This window comes from Ochotona princeps, chromosome 18, assembly GCF_030435755.1.
Source record: "Ochotona princeps isolate mOchPri1 chromosome 18, mOchPri1.hap1, whole genome shotgun sequence".
NCBI classification, from domain to species: Eukaryota; Metazoa; Chordata; class Mammalia; order Lagomorpha; family Ochotonidae; genus Ochotona; species Ochotona princeps.
In genome coordinates, this window is record NC_080849.1 from 49,047,548 (window position 1) to 49,060,939 (window position 13,392).

Below are 13,392 nucleotides of genomic sequence, written 5' to 3' on the forward strand. Positions count from 1 at the left end.
TCGCTCCACTGCCCCAGTGCACATGCGTGCTGGTGCAGTCAGTAGCCACATACATTCATGCCTGATGCGCCTAATCCTACTCTTACCTGTGGGAACACCAACGCATTTGGGGTGCCCCCTTAACTCCCCAGTTAGATCAGACACCATCCTCAGTCCTAGGAGGAGCCAGCAGAGATTGCAGTTCCACCGGGGAGAGCCCACATTGCCCCCACAGATTCTGCTAACAGACCAACTTCTCTCACTCTGTTCTCCCCTCCAAACCACTTTGGTGTGGGTCCCCTCCATACATACACATGTCGTGGACTTATCAATGAAGTTCCTCAACTGTGATTACTAACTTAGGCATGAAAAACAGAGTTCCTCTCCCACTGCCACCTGTGCGATCCCATCATCTAAAATTAAACCATGACACTCTAACCATGAGGGTATGCCTCCAGGTGGCCCAAGCGGCTTCACCCTGCACCTTTGGTGCCCAGTCCACCCGGCTACAGGTACCCTTGCGGGTTAAAAAACTTGGCCTCCAGGATGGGGTGGTCCCAGAGACCCGCCAAGCCTTCCTCCCCCAAGGAAGCCAGAATGCTCAGCTGCTCGTACCTTTTGCCAGGAAAACACTGTTTTATGCACATTTCTGTATTGCTACCCAGTGTGAAGCCACACAGAAATGCTCAAGGCCTTTCAGCTTTGACTATCTGCTTAAGAACACAGACTTTGAAGAATGCTGACCTAATCAGATTGCTGGAATTTCTGAGAACCTTTTCTAAATATTTTTTCTAGTTCTTTAGGGATTGAGGACTCTCCTTGTACCTAGAAGTCTGCCAAATGATAACTGTATTAAATAGTGCTCATTTCCTATTTCCTACTTAAAAAATTAATGCTCTGTCTAGATGGGATGTGGGCCAGGCAGGGTTAGATTGCAGAGTATGCCAGCATATCAAAAACTGGGGCTGGAGGCAGACCTGTTGGAACTAATGGGGGTCACCCCAACTAGGCTCTGGCACCTGCTGGTATATGTTAGGACTGGGCCTGTGGCGGGATGGTTTGGGCTGGGCCACAGCACTCGTCCACTGATATGTGTGTTGATAGATGCAACTGACAAACCAAACTTGACCATATCTGGATGGAGCACAGAATAGTCAAGTCTCTTGGGCCACTCAAACCCTGGCCACAGGGAAAATCACAAGATGTGTGGTCTTGCCTTGGAGTACACGTATCAGGACTGGGCCTCCTAAGTCACTGATGCCAATGCAGTAGACAGTATGCCTAGACGGGGGACATGATGTCCAACTCATCTAGGCCAGCAGAGGATGTCAAGTGCCTCCTCAGAGGATGGAAAGCAGAACAAGTTGAACCCCTCTCCTGGCCAAGCTTTGCAACAAGTGTCTGGGACTGTGGATGTGCTAAGGTGGGCTTGTTTAACCAACAGACCTTGGAAAGATTTTCTCAGCCCTGGTGTCATGAAACCAATGTCCAAGAACTATCAAAACCACTCAAGTAACACCCTCAGAGCACTCCTCCCCACACCAGGGTCTCCAAAGCACCACTGAATAGCCTTCCCCCATCCTTGGGTACTGATGCAGCTTGATAGCAAGGAGCAGCCTCTATGCCTTCCCCAGTAGCAGACACAGAAGAAAAAGAAGGAGAAAACTGTCCCACCGTGCCCTTCCTCCATACCTGACCCTCCCTACCCTGACTGGGACGGCCATTCCTCTCAACTATGTAAACAATATCAAAAAATTAGACAAAAAATGTTTAGAAGATTTTTTTTGTATTGGAAAGGCAGATATACATATAGAAGGAAAGGCAGAGAGAAAGATCTTCTGTCTGCTGGTTCACTCCCCAAGTGTCTACAATGACCAGAGCTGAGCCAATACAAAGCCAAGAGTTAGGAGCTTCTTCCGGGTCTCCCACATGGGCACAGGGTCCCAAGGCTTTCTCAGTCCACAAGCAGGGAGCTGGATGGGAAGTGGGGCAGCCGGGGCACAAACTGGTGCCCATATGGATCCCGCTGCATGCAAGGTAAAATTTAGCTACTAAGTTATCCTGCCACACCCACAAAATTTTAACATTAAAAAAAATCATTGTTCTCTAATGCCTGGTAACATGCTTTCCCATAATGTGATTCAAAGTTTTAGTAAAAGTATTACTCATCTGCCCCACATGGTGGTGACAACTGCATTGGTACGATTGGAGGATTGCTTTCCTTGCATAAATAAAAATCCTTATAATAGTTACACACAGTAGATTTTAAAACTGTTTTCCATTAATCATTTAGTTGGGTAAGTCCCAGATGCTCAAAATACCCTGAAATACTTAGGAAAAATGGTAATTTTTGGTGTGTTGGCACTTCTGTCTTTATCCTCTATCTGGAGGGTGACAAGAGGAAACGGTCAACTTATGAAACAGGACACAAACATGAGTCGGTATGAGTCTTCCAGGGAATGCAAGTGGCGAAAGTATCCACTGATCCTAGTGTACAAAAAAACAGAAAGTTGAAACCGGAAGTCCTGAGTCAGACCAGGACTCAGATTACAGAGTGATGCAGATCCCTGAGTGCTTGGCAACCAGTTCTGATGGACAAGTTAAGGTTGACAGTGCAGCTCTACCCTGAAAGGAGAGGGAAAATAGAAGAGGTGCAGTGCTGTTCTCTCTACAAATGCAGAGACAGAAGCCTGGCCAGAGATGGGATTTCCCTGTGGGAGCCCATATGTGGCTGGGTTGTTGTTTTGGGGTCGCTTACCCTTAGACACAGCTTTCAGCGGGAAGTTAGTATCAGTAGTGAAGCAGAGCCCAGGCAGCTTGACTGGGTCATGGATAATCTCAGACTCATGAGTGGTGGCATCGTGGAGTCCAAGGGACATAAACCTTTACCAAAAAGAAGACAACACATACAGTGAGCACTTGGCCTAGCAGTTAGATTCCTAGGTTCAGTATTCACCTCCACCCTTGATTCCAGCTTCCTTCCCAGGCGGTGGCGAGGACCTAAGAGACTAGTTTCTTGCCATGAATGTGGGAGATCCAGAATGAATTTTTATCTCCAAGCTTTGTGAGCATGTGGGAAGTGAACCAGTGGGTGGGCATTCTTCTTTATGTGTGTCTACGCGTCTCTTTCATCATGCCTTTCGGCATTTCAAATAAACAACATATTTTAAAATAAAGTAAAATGGAAAGGACAGATAGACATCAGAAATATTTATGTGCTTGTGATATAGGGAAGTAATTTTTAAAATGAAATAAATATTTGCCTCAAATGTGTAGACAGTTGATTTTGATGTCCTAATTTAGCAAGATTTATTGGAAGATAATTCTCACCCTGTGATAATTCATTTGCCAGAATTGCATTGAAGTGGAGGTTTCCGGATACAGTCCACTCCCCTGGATATCTGTGGGGGAATGGATCTAGAATCCCTGCTGACAGTTATCCCTTCTGTTTGCTGGCACTGAGGTGTCCAGTATATAACCTCACTGTATCCCCACCACCATTTTCTGAATTCATGAATCTGCAGCAAATTGATTTTCAGCAAAGACGCCAAAAACCACACATCAGAGAAAGAGTAGCCTCTTCAGAAAATGGGGCTGAGAAAGCTAGGTAGTCATATAATGGAACATGTCTCACTATGAACAAAATCAATTCAAACTGATCAAAGATCCAATGATCTTTGAAAAACTATGGAAATCCTGGGGGGGGGGGGCGGGGAATAACATGAAAAAGACTTCAGTATAGACAAAAATATTTTGGGTAAGACTCCAAAAGCAGCAAGGACAAATGGAACTATATTAAATTAAGCAGTTCTGTACAGCAGAAGAAAAAATTTACAGAGGGAAGCGATAACTTGAGGGAGAAAAGATTTGCACACTGGACAAGATTAATATCTAGAATGCATAAAGAATTTTTTTAAATCAACAAAAATCAGATTTAAAATGGACAAATGATCCAAATGGACATTTCTCAAAAGAAGATACACAAACAGTAAAAAAAAAATATAAAAAGATGTCCAATATCATTAATATTTCAGAGAAACGCAAATCAAAACAAAAATGAGGTATCAACTGATCCCATCAAGAAAGGCTATCATCACAATTTTTTTTTAAAAAGGGAATGTTCCTGAGTATGTGGTGAAAGGGGAACATTTAGGCACTATTGGTGAGAATGTAAATGAGTCCAGCCATTATGGGAAACAGCAGGCAGACTGTGCAAGAGACTAAAATTAACATCACTGCGTGATCCAGCCTTCCACCTACTGGGTACATGTCTAAAAGAAGTAAAATCAATATATCAAACAAATAGGTGCCCTCCATGCTTACAGCAGCATTATTCACCATAAGCGAGATACAGCATCAATCGAGGTGTCTATCAATGACTGGATAAGGAAAATGTAGTCAATCAGCACACCAGAATTTATGCAGCCACAAGAAAACGAAGTCCTCATTTACAGCAGCATGGAACTTGTGAACATTAAGCAAATCGAGCCAGGCTTAAAAAGACAAATACCACATGTTCCCCATCTGATTTCAGAAAACCATATAAATGTGAAACAGTTATGCAGGAGTGTGAATGGAGAGCCACAAGGCCTGCCTTAAAGGAGATAAACTGAGAAAGGATTTCACCAGGTTTCCTTTCAGATTATTCGTGCTCCCAGAGTTTTGGAAAGGATTCCTCTAGAATGAGGACCTTCTGACCTTCTTCCAGAAGAGCCAAGTTCAACTTTTTTTTTTTTTTTAAGATTTAATTATTTATTTTAAAAGCAGAGTGACAGAGAATAAGGGAGAGACCTAAAAGGTGATCACCCATCTGCTGGTTTGCTCCTCAAACAGCCAGAACAGTCAGGCCAATGCCATCCTGCGGTCAGGAGCCGGGAGCCCGGAATTCCGTCTAGATCTCCTGCACAGGTGGCAAGGACACAGCATTACCGCCATCATCATCCACTGTTTCTACTACTTTCTCAGGTGCCTCAGCAGGACCTGGATGGGAAGCAGAGCAGCTGGGACTAGATCCAGTGCTATGATACCGCCTGCTGGCATCACAAATGGTGGCCTAGACTATGGGATGTTGGACTCTATGCGTGGCAGATACTTGCAGGGAGGGAATTTCAACTGAACTTGAACTATGGTTATGCAGCGGGGTGGAGGAACCCACCATGGGGGGAGGATGGGGGAGAGAATCCCAGATTCTATGTAATTACAACACAATGTAATTACTGAATAAATTTAATAAAAAAAAAATGGTGGCCTAGTCTGTGGTGCCCTAATGCCAGTCCCTGGGAGCATTTTGTTATAATTTGTTTCGGGGAGAAGGCATAAGATCAGGGTGATTGTTCTGGTTCTGCAGTTATCCCAGTTCACTGCAATTCCAAATACTCAGTGAGCCAAGGGGTCATGTTGAGGGTTATGATCTTCTGAGTCCCAAAACGAAAAAAGCAGTAAAACACATTTATTGGGAACAATGATCCAATATTATCAATACCAATTGTCTCCCAGATTGGCCCACGTCTTCGAAATGATTCCAATCAAAATAGTCTTTCAGCCAAGACAAGGAGAGAACAAAAATTTCAGATTGCAGTTCTGTAACTTAGAGCAGCTGCATGGCAACCAAGACACCCAGGAGCAGTAAGACACCCAAAGCATTGGGGTTTGATTAACTGATGATGGCTAAAGCTAGGAAAGAGTTCATGGAAAGATTAGGAATGGGGGGAAGTAGATAAGCATTTACAAAAGTTAGTTCTGAAGGAAGGAGATTGAGAGAGGGATGGAGGAAAGGAGGGAGAGGTGGACAAAGGCAAGTATGGTTATCCCCTTAGAATTGTACCTAGAAAACACATTAAATCTTTTCATATTAACAAATGTTAATTAAAAGTTAGCACCTCAGATAAAACTACTGTGTATTTTTCCTTTTCCCTTTTCTTTTTAAAAGGCTTATTGAATAATTTGAAAGGTAGAGTTGTAGAGAGAGAAAGGCAGAGGTAGAGAGGCACCAACAGCCAGCGCTGGGCCAAGCTAAAGCCGGGAGTCCGGAGCTTCTCCCAGTCTCCCATGTGGGTACAGGGGCCTAAGCACATGGGCCATCTTTCACTGCCTTCCCGGGCACATTAGCATGGAGCTGCATCAGAAGTGGAGCAGCCAGAAATCCAATCAGCACCTAGATGGAGTGAATGCCAGTGCTACAGGTCTCAGTGAACTCACCATGCCATCGTGTCCACACCTTTAGTTTCTGATGGCATTTATGCATTGATCAAAATCTTGAACTTAATGAAATTGTTATATATCTCCTTTTTCCAATGCAAAATGGCTTTGCCTGCCACATTGCCCAGGAAAAAGCAGAAAGTCTGCAGATAGCTTTTTAAAACTAATTTTTAAATGTTTCCCACCTGCTTAGGTTAGACAACAACCCAGATCGAGAAACAGAGAATTTTGTTTATCAAGTCAAGGTTATTTGGAAGTTTGGAGTGCCAGCCAGTCCTAGCTACAATATAAACATCTTAGCATTAATTGCCAAACTCATTTGAGACTGGAAATGAAGGGAGAGGGAGGGACGTTTAGCACAGCAGTGAAGATTCTCCTTGGTCTGACACATCTCATACTACAGAGTGTGGGCTCCACTTCTAAGTCCAGCTTCCTGCTAATGAGCACCAGGGGAAGCAGCAGGCACCCTGCCACCCATGAGAGATTCATAGAGTTCTAAACTCCTGGCCTTAGCTTGGCCCAGTCTCAGCTGTTGTAGTAAACTAGAAGATAAAAGATCTCTCTCTGTTTCTCTCTCGCTCTCTCATTATTTAAGAATTAAGGTGGATACTTACATGGCAGGGGAGATACCATGATCATGCAGGTGGGTTTCCCAAGGCAAGGCTCATCCATTGTACTTGGGATGTGCTGACCCCTGCGATTTCCCCAATTGTGGGAAACTCTGCATAATTTGTGGTAGTGGGGGACTGTATTCACGCTCTCCCCTGAGGGGAGGAAAAAGAATTTAAGGTGGAAAGAGAAGGTAAAAGGGTGTTATAGGAACTGCTTTAACTGAAGTTCAATGGACGAACTTTGGAAGACCACCTTAAAATACAAATGAAATCTGAAAATTTGGCCATAGGCACCCTTGACTCTAACTTGTCCCACTTTGAGACCTGTTATTTGGACTCAACCACTCTGTTGCAACCTGATACGTTCCACGGCTTCCTGGCTGAACTCTGTCCCTGCCATGAGCTCTGTTCCTGCTGTGGGCTTCCCTGCTAATCTCTGACCTGCTTCATTTCTCTTCCACTGCTTTGTGTCATCAGAACTTCTTTTCTAAGGAGTCCCAAGAGAACAGACTCTGCTTCCATCACCTCCCCATGTCCTGGAGCTCAGACATCAGCAGGAAGACCAGATCTTCCAAGTGCTGAGATCTCCAACGCCATTGCAAGACCCCAGAGTCAGCCCTGTCAAAAAAGGGCCCCCTGGACACCTGTCCCCAAGTCTGGTGGGGCAAACACTTGCTCAAGGCACTAGACGTTAAGCCCTGTGAGACATTATGTTGTTAGCAGTGAATGTGTTACTAAAGATGTTCGTGGTGTATGTGTCAGCCCAGCAGCCCAGAAGAATGCACAGCTGTGCTCTGGTGGTGGGTAGCTGCAGCTTCACTAAAAAGTGCAGCAGGTGCCAAGTGGCGCTTAGCGATGGCTCAGGCCTGCCCTGTATGTTAGATACCAAAGTAGATGGGCCTATGAGTTCTGAGAGGCCCACGGAAACAAAAAGGCTCTTAGAGAGAACTCATTTTGAAGCAGAAATCAAAAAATGTCAGAATTGGAGGGTAGAGTCATGTTTTAGGGTGTCCTCAGAAACCAAGGGCAAAACAGCAGGTCTTAACGGGCCAAAATCATCTGGAGAAAACAGTTTTAAGACTAAGGATATGTAAGGTGAGAAGGGAAGATAGAGGCAGATGGGCAAGATGGTGCAGGCAGAGACAACTCATGTCCTCAAAGGCCAAGGACCTTGAGAGGTGATGCGAAGTTGAAAGGCAAAGTTGGTGTCGGGCTCAGACCCCACCCATTTGTCAGGAAGGCAGGTGGGAGACAGGGCTGTATTCAGAGTCAGCTATTATTGTACAAGTGTAAGGGGTCAGGTGGATAAACCAGACTGTAGGAAGAACTGAGCTAAGTGATCCATCAAAGTCTACTCCATTCTTTTCCACGAATTGTGAATGTAACCATAGCTTCAAACACATAACCAGAACCCACGTCCAGTTCTCTCTTTTAGGTAGGATCTAGATTTGGGTTCTAGAAATTCAGAAACCAAACCAAAATCCTGTTCCCTCTCCCTTCCTGGCCACATCCAGTCAATTGGCAGGTCCTAGGGCCTTTCACCCACAAGGGGCCAAGTTGTCTCTCTTATTGGGCTTATTTATCATGGCCATCACTCTTACATGCTTATTTTTATTACAAAAAAAATCATATGTTAAACATAATACAACACTAGTATGTTATTTGTTCCAAGGGGAAACTAAGGATATCATAAATACCAAACATTTCCCACTGAACCCCATTCAGAAATGACATCAGATACAATCAGATACAATTCTCAGACAAACAGTATATAGCTGTTACATTCAACAGGCCCTGTAGTTAATCCCAGAGCTCAGTGGTTAGCTTAGGTTTCATTAGAACAAGAAGAGAGAGGGAGAAGATGTATTTAGTGTTGGCCACTTGCGATCGGAGAACAGCGTGATCGCGCTCACAGATTTCATGAGAACTTTACAAATGGAAAAACAGTGTACAGCTTCCCAAATTTGGTCAGATCAATGTAAAGTAAGCATAAGCAACATCTTATACATGCGTGCGCTTTCCTTGCCTCCCCCACGTGCAAAGGTGAACCACCATGTTGATATCCACAGCCTCACTTTGTTCATGGCACCATGGTGTCTCCCCAATCGGTCGTCCACTCCTTCCATGTAACACACAGCTACAATTACGTATCTTTATATTAGTGGCTGTCTGAGGAAGGGATTGTATGGTGACATAGAAGACCTGAGGCGGCAACGCTCTTGCATTTCCTGGACACGGATATCGCAGTGAAAACAGACTGGGCAAGCAGAGAATGAGGGAGAGAAACACCTACAAACTGCGGAGGTGAATGGAATCTTGGGGGAGGAAAGCCTCCCTTCTGCCCCCACACCCCCTCAAAAAAACAGAAAGGGAGGTGATCTCCACATAGGAAAGGCGGAAGTTAGACGTTGGTCATGGATGGACGATTAGGCGGTGGGGATCTAAAGTGGACATGAAGAGGGGCTGCTGGATGTGGGATAAGTGGGAGAACCCTGAGTGGAAATTGGGTGCACAGGCAGCCTGGAGAGGTTTTGGGCCTCTGCATGGCACAGTCAGATCTGTAGTTCAGAGAAACCATCAGGCGTCCCCCAGGAACTATGGGAAATGATGTGTGTATGTGTCCACACGACCACAATATCAACCTACTGGGAAAAGGAGACTATTTTTTAAAAAAACAATGACTTTCCTATAACTTGCAAAAATTAAATGAGCAGTGTATCTTATAGAAAATGGGAAAATAATCTTTTTTAAAGAAAAGGTTGGCAGGAGCTATGGCATAGTGAGTAAAGCTACTACCTGTATTGCTGGCCTTCCAAATGGGCTCCAAGTCAAGTCCTGGATATTCCACTTCCAATCCATCTCCCTTCTAATGTGCCTGGGAGAGCAGCAGAGGAAGATTCAAGTTCCTGAACCTTTGCATCGACATGGGAGACCTGGAAGAAACTCCTCGCTCCTGGCTTCAGACTGAACTAGTTATGTGGCTGTTGCAACCATTTGGGGAGTGAACCAGAAGGTTGAAGACCTCTCTCTCTCTCTCTCTTTCTGTAACTCTTTCAAATAATCTTTTTTTTAAAAGGAGGGGTGTGGATGTCAACTGCATTAGCTATATGGCAGTTGCCAAATAACACACACTCTCTCTCTCTCTCTCTTTCTCTCTCTCTCTCTCTCTCTCTCTGTAACCTCGACTTTCAAATAATAATTCTTTTTTTTTTTTTTAACGTGGGGTGGATGTCAACTACATAGTAAGACCAAGGAGAGGAAAGTTGATTCCATGCATCAAGAGGTTACTGAAGGACACCAGCAACCATCCAAGTCCAGCTTAGGTTACCGAGGCAGGAATATGTCCCACCCCTCAGCACTACCCAGAGCTAGGCAGCCCAGGACAGAAGACAATAATTTTATGTTCAGTGAAAGTACATCTAGATTACTAGAAAAGAAAAAAATACGTTTAAAAATACACATTCACCCATAGGCCTACCAGGCTCATCTCCTCCCACGGCAGGTGTGGAAGCTGGAAGCTGACCTCCAAGAGCATCCTGACCACAGCTCTGCCACAGTGGGTATTGGATCAATGACTATCTGGGGCACTAAACTGCAGTTGTGCGTGGGAAAGACTGAGATGTGCATTACGTAAACTGCACACATTTAGAAAATCGATTCTGTCCTGAAAGTGGACGAGCTGCTCAGACAGCAGCCTCCCTGCAGTAAGGAACAGAATTCACTCTGTCTCTTTCTCCCGCTTGATTTAAACATGAACACCCATCATAAAATTGCAACTGCCTTGAAAGATTTTTAGATTGATGATGAGAGAGCTCAGGATACACAGAGATTTTAGTTATCTCTATTTGGTGCTCTATTTTGGATAGAGGTTATCTAAATCCAGACATTTCTGTGACCACTAGTTGCTAATTTAGTAGTATGCCATTTTGGGCATGCCCTGTGGCACACAGGGTAAAGCTACAACCTGTGACTCTGGCACCCTGTATGGATGCTGATTCTCATTCCAGCTGTTCCACTTCTGATTCAGCTCTCTGCTAAAGGCCTGGGGAAAGGCAGCAGAAGATGGCCCAAGTGTTTGGGGCCCTGCCACCCACGTGAGAGGCTGAAGCTCCTGTCTTCAGCCTGGCCCAGCACAGGCTGTTATAGCCATCTGGGGATGGCCTGAACTAGTGGGTGGAAGATCTCTCTTGCTTTCTCTCTCTTCTCATCCTTCCCCTATCTCCCTCTCTCTCTGTAACTCTGTCTTTCTAAATATAGAAGTCTCTCTCTTTTTTAAGTCATGTTGTGTTCACCCTGGAAGCCTTTGTGTATGAAGAATACAGAAGATCGTGGTGAGGTGTCCAGAGGCTTTCTGGGGAAGGACCTACTTGATTCTCATTACAGAGTGTGTCCAATAACCCATTTCCCAACTATGAACAATTTTCTAACAATGTTTCCAATATGTCCCCAGGTCTCAACAGCCTATCGCAGTCATAATGCAAAAAATAATTTAAAAGCAATGTGGATTTTTAAGGTAGCAGATGTCCAGGACTGCATGGTGTTTCAGGCACAGTTTGATTGGGCTGCACTCGTCCCCTCAGCATCATCCCGTCCTGCTCTGGCCTCATCCTCCAACAGCCTCCCTCCTGGTAAGGGCAGCCTCAACAGCCCCAAACCCTCCATACAGCAGTACAGCAAAGGGAAAAGAACACGGCTTCCCTGAGCATTAAACAAACTCCTAGCCATCACCCTGACCGGGTCACTGCAGATGACACACATCTGTGATCACATCACCAAAGACCACGCTGGTGTGGCCAGCAAAAACCAAGTGAGAAGGACTCCAAGACTGAGAATAGAATCCGCTACCAAGCCTCTCAGGGTTTCCTGGATGCCAGAGGTAATTGGCCACTACAGTGACAAACACTAAACCACAGTGATCATTAAAGAATTCTGAAACCACACCAACAAAGTTTTCCTTCAGTGTCATTTCTGCTATGGCATTAGTGATGTCGAGTTAAAAGACTTTGAGTATAATTTACATAACTCAAAGCTTATAATGAAATAGCATCTACTTATTAAAGCACTTTGTGGTTTAAATGCTTATATCCACTAAAATTAACTTTTTGAAATAATTTTCAATTTTTAGAATTAAAATAAAGATGATTGTAATGTATTTGCTGTTTGGAACCGCTCACTTGAATGATAGACTCATCATAGTCTAATTATGTGTGCCTGCTCCATCTTGGGGTCTGCTTCAATAAGAATGCAACAACAGAAACCACTCTGCAGCCTTAGAAGCTTCCATGGTGCTCTGTCTGCCCTGCTTTTATAAATGGCTTAACTAACTGGATCCATCAACTGTCCATATTGATATTATCTGTTATGAAATGTCCACAGTCCTGCATCTGCTGCAAATCACAAATCATTCTGAAAGGGAGGATGGATGCCATGATGTCAAAGCCAGACAGAAATGAACCCAGTGAGCAGCAGTGCCCACCCTGCTGCTTACAGGATCCTGAGCTTGAGCCCAAAGCAATGGCTCAATGGATAATCCTCCCCCACCAAGCACCAGGATCCCATTTGGGCACCAGTTCATGTCCCAGCTGCTCCACTTCCCAACCAGCTCCCTGCTTGTAGCCTGGCAAGGTAGACGAGGATGACCCAAAGCCTTAGGACTCTGCACTTGTGTGGGGGAACCAGAGGAGGTTCCTGGCTCCGGATCAGCTCAGCTCTGGTTGTTGCATGCATTTGGGGAGTGAACCAGTGGATGAAAGATCTTTCTTTCTGTCTCTCCTCTCTGTGAATCTGCCTTTCCAATAATTAAAAAAATCTAAAAAGAAAAAGAAAGAGAGAGAGAGAATCCTAAGCCTGCTTGTGTGACTACTCAGAAGTTCTTTGCAGGAATTGTAATGCAGATGATTACCAGCTGTGACAGGAACACCATGGATCACAATATGACCTTCTTAACGCTAAGATGCCCTGAATCATCTAACACATCAGACACGGATGACTGCAGTTGCTGACAGGTGCTTGTCCAAATGAAGGATGCTTCCACTCATATCCCCAGGACACAGTCTGAGATGCATGTCCAGGATACAGGACTGTTCTGCACCCAGGTCATCTTCCTGATGCACCTGAGGGAGAATGCACTGACCTTCTGGTGGCCACAATGGCAACCTGGCAACCAAAGACAACTCATCTTTCCTGACATCTCTTTTCCACTTATTTCTGTGAAAATCAGAATCTCACAGAAATATCTAACTCCTTGATTCACCAGTGGCTGAGCTCATTGCTGTGGCTGACAAAGGAAAGAGGTGGGCTGCAGTCTAAGCTGCCCTGCAGACCCATTGGGGTTGTCATCCCACACTCTATCTGCTCCTGCATGCAGCTTGGCAAGCTGCGCAGGCACAGGAGAGCCACAAGCTTCACTAGGCAGCACTCTGCAATGGTCAAGTCCACGCCCTGCATCCTCTACAGCTCCTCCCCTAACCCTCATGGGGGTTCTATTCTTCCTGACCTCAGAAGTGGCCACAGCGCTCACTGTGGTTGTAATGCCCACGCTCTCAATTGCTTGCCTCTTCCTCTGCAGACTCAGAGAGCTGGTGTTGCAGTGCGCAAGCAAGAT

General features: G+C 45.0%; 1 non-coding gene across 1 annotated transcript; it reads left to right on the forward strand.

Moving 5' to 3' along the window:
- The first annotated feature begins 6,783 nt into the window (after nucleotides 1-6,783).
- On the forward strand, nucleotides 6,784-6,944 carry LOC118758141 (U1 spliceosomal RNA). The gene has a single exon (XR_004995562.2). It is a non-coding gene; the product is annotated as a U1 spliceosomal RNA (small nuclear RNA).
- The last annotated feature ends 6,448 nt before the right edge of the window (nucleotides 6,945-13,392 follow it).